Source organism: Canis lupus, chromosome 26, assembly GCF_011100685.1.
Source record: "Canis lupus familiaris isolate Mischka breed German Shepherd chromosome 26, alternate assembly UU_Cfam_GSD_1.0, whole genome shotgun sequence".
Lineage (NCBI taxonomy): Eukaryota > Metazoa > Chordata > Mammalia > Carnivora > Canidae > Canis > Canis lupus.
This window is the reverse complement of record NC_049247.1, coordinates 5,749,726-5,753,795: the sequence shown is the minus strand read 5'-3', so window position 1 is coordinate 5,753,795 and position 4,070 is coordinate 5,749,726.

The window sequence follows — 4,070 nt, the reverse complement described above, 5'->3', positions numbered from 1 at the left end:
TCCTTTGCTTCCCACTCAATGACCTTTGTCTTCAGTTCTGCAGAAAACCATGCAGCCAGAGTATCTGCCCGGACTTGTGTCTTCCTTGAGGAATGAATAGAAACCTATTTCTCTGTGAGGCACTCACCCAGGGGCACTGGTGAGGGGCCCCTGTTGCTGTGCTCCCTCCCTCTCTGAGCTCTGGCTTGGGCAGGAACTGGGGAAGGGCCCATTGGCTCCTCTGCGCCCTTGCAGCCACTCTGATCTTGCCTCAGCTCTGACCAAGCTAGATTTAGTGTTGGGTTATTTTTAATGTGCACAGATGCCCTGTCTGCCTCATTGTTCAGACGGAGCTCAAGATCACCGTTGGGGTTATCGAGCATCTGCCATGATGCCTTCTTAAAAAGCCAGAGCGCTTTTGGGGAGGACTCCTTGTTTTTCACTGTAACAACTTCTTCATCCCCCAAACCTTCTCAATCAAGAAGTGTATTTTAATGTTATGGTTTTGGGTAGACATGCTCACCAACTATGTGGCATCACAGTTTCTAGTCAGAGAAAATAATTTGGGGCCAGTTTGGGTGGCGTCCCACATTAGGAAGACCCCAGAGCAAGTTGCCTTGTGGAGACTTGCCAAGCCAGGGGCCGGCAGAAGGGGTGGCTTCTCATCTGCTGTGTCGAGTTCTAGAGATGTTTGCGTGTATGTGCAGCTTGAGAGCAAGAGAGCCCTCCACCCCTAAACATTTGGAAAATATAACGAAAGTGGTGGTGTAGAGAGATGACTGTGTCGGAGGGGACCTACTGAAGGTGACTGCTGGGTTCACCTTCTGCCCCATCACCCACCACTCACGGGGTTCTGCAAACTCCTTCTGTAAGGGACCACTGGGTAGAAGCTATTTTAAGCTCTACAGGCCATGTAATCTCTGTGGCAAGAAGAAAGCATCATCATCATTATCATCATCATCATCATCATCATCATCATCATCGGATCGGGGCTGTCACCCGGCACCATGCCCTCGGCAGCTAGACTAACTAGGGTTTGCTGAGGGAACGGGCTATTCCTGTGGTGTCCTAGCAGCTCCCCACAGATTCCTGGTAAATCACAAAGGGAAAGACAACTTTACCAGAAAGCAACGTAGCAGACAGCACTTCAACCGAGAGACGAGACGTTAGTGGGGTCAGTCCTGAGCCAATGTGACATCCCTCCTGTTGTGGATGCCTCAACAACAGCCCTGTAAAATTCTTGCATAAGTGTTTATCCTAAGTCTAATCTCAAGGAAGCCATCAGACAAATGTGGATTGTGGGACTTTTTTTTTTTAAGATTTTATTTATTTATTTGTGAGAGAGAGGCAGAGAGAGAGAAAGAGCAGGAGCAGGAGGGAGGGGCAGAGGAAGAAGCAGACTCCCCGCTAAGCAAGGAGCCCCAATGTGAGGGCTCGACCCCAGGACCCTGGGATCATGACCTGAGCTGAAGGCAGACGCTTAATTGACGGAGTCACCCAGGCATCCTGGATCATGAGCCTTTTACACAATTACTAGCCTGAATTCTTTACAACTTTCACTGTCTGAAGAGACAGAGGAAAGCATGGGACTATTCTAGATTAAAGGAGATAAGAGAAATGATGATTTGGGGTGTGAACTGACTCATACCCTTATCTGAAAATGACAATCAAAGACCGTGAAGCATCTGCGGTTTCACTTTCCTGGCCAGCTAAGTAGTTAGCCTGCCGCAGGCGCCTGGATCTGGCAGGAGACACGAGCCTCCTGGGTCAGAGGCTAAGGATGCTATTATTACACAGCCAGAGGCATCTTCCCGTGCCATTTCTCAAGCCCCAGTTCGACAGGGCCACTCAAAGAAGGCCAAGTGGCACCTGCACACACAGTGCCTGTCATCATAGCAGAAGAGGCCTGAGCTGAGGGAACCCAAATGTTTTATTTATTTATTTATTTATTTATTTATTTATTTATTTTTAAAGATTTTATTTATTCATGAGAGACACAGAAAGAGGCAGAGACACAGGCAGAGGGAGAAGCAGGCTCCATGCAGGGAGACTGATGTGGAACTTAATCCATCCATTTATTTTTAAAATATGAGATTTTTGAACTTCCCCCAAATGTTTTATAAAGGGCAGAAGCCTGCTCGATCTTTTCCCCAGATGGAGATATTATGCTTTTTATACTGGACCATGAGCACACCTATCCTTTGCTTGGAGAGAGACAGTTTCTCGACCTGTTGAGTCTGTTCTCCATACAAACATCCTTGAAATGACACTCCAGGGGCGCCTGGGTGGCTCGGTGGTTGAGCATCTGCCTTCTGCTCAGGTTCGTGATCCCGGGGTCCTGGGATCGAGTCCCACGTCAGGCTCCCCGCATGGGGCCTGCTTCTCCCTCTGCCTGTGTCTCTGCCTCTCTCTCTCTCTCTGTGTCTCTTGTGAATAAATAAATAAAATCTTTAAGAAAAAAAAAAGACAGTCTAAGCAGAGCACAGCCAGGTCCTCTCCTCAAAAGATGTGCAGAAACACAAGAGCCCTGTGCAGAATGGTCTCCTCATGGCCCTGCATTGAAAAAGAAAGCAGCTTTCAGAGGTATTATTGGGATAATTGGGCAGCAGTGGGGGTTGGTGGTAGAGGGGATTTGATATAAAATAGAGGCCATATAATATCTTTGCACCAGTGTCAAATTCCTTTGGTGTCAGTCATATAATTGTGTATATGTAGGAAATCATCTTTGTTCTTAAAGATGCCACTTAGGTATTGGGGTTAAGGATCATGATGTCTGCCACGAACTCTTCAATGGTTCAGAGAAACAGACAAGACAACAGTGTCGGGATCACGCACGCGTGCACACACCGGGAAAGAGAAAGATCGAGAGGCCGATGAGTCAACATGTCAACCAATGATGAATGGAGGTGAAGCGTGCTTGGGTCTTCATTATACTATCCTTTCAACTTTATAAATCCAAAATTAGGGGGGACCTGGCTTCCCTGGGAACAGGCAACTAGCCTGGGCAGGTGGCCGTCTCCTGATGGGAAGGACTGCGTTTTCACTACACTCTGTCCCCATTGTATCCCTGCCCTGCCTTAATGAAGTGCTCTGAGGACATAAATAGGTTTTTTTTGTTTACTCAAGCTTGGGAGCAGCTGGCGAGAAGAGGCCTTTTCAGCTAAAACTCCTTAAACCCGAAGGTGTGAACCGGCACGTTAGCAGCCACGCAAGCCTTTTCTGCTGCGGACTCCCCAGCACGCAGCGGTGACACGTGGCACCAGCCCGCTTCTGGAAAGGGAAGGGGAAGAGCAGCAGGCAGGCCAAGCTGGGAAGTTGGCGGCGGACCCCGGGAGCAGCATTTTCATTATTTTGCTGGAAGCAGGGGGAACCCTGAGTGTATTCCAGACACACACACATTCAGATGTCAGCAGTACAGGTCCCCCCCCCCCCCCCCCCCCCCCCCCCCCCCCCCCCGCTTCCAGATGCACCTGGACCCCTCTGGTCCCCAGGTGGGCAGGTGGGCAGGGGCCGGTCTCAGAAATGGGCTCTGCCGCCGTGGGCCCGGGCCAGCAGCCAGTGAGGCCAGAAGCAGGCCCTGACCCCAGACCTGCAGCTGCCGGGCAAAGCCCGAGGACCGTGCTAAAAATGAAGATGTGAGTCATTATCGAAGCCACGGCCCCGTGGGGACGTCTGTAGCTCATGCGGGGGACTGAGCAGCGGTGCTGCGGACAATCTGATGGCCCTGTTAGGCCAGGCGGGGAGGGGCATCCGCTGGCCTGGCCCCAGACCCCGGCCCTGCTTGGGACACACACACACACACACAAAGTCACGGTCGTGTGGCCTGGGCCTTGAACGTAAAACCTTCTTTCAGCAGAGCACATGCCCTTGCGAACAGCTCAAGTAGGAGCGGTTGGGAGCTTATGATAAAAAAGAAACTGCCCTCCTCTTGCTCTGCCTGTTTGAATTCCACTTAGTCTTCCCAACACTCCTTTCAAATGCTGAATAATGTGTGATTACTGCCAGCCATGGGTCCCTAAAGGCAGACAAAATCTATGGGCTCTCCATACCGAAGATAAAGATTTTGCTCACATTTTGCCCCCTTCTTTTCT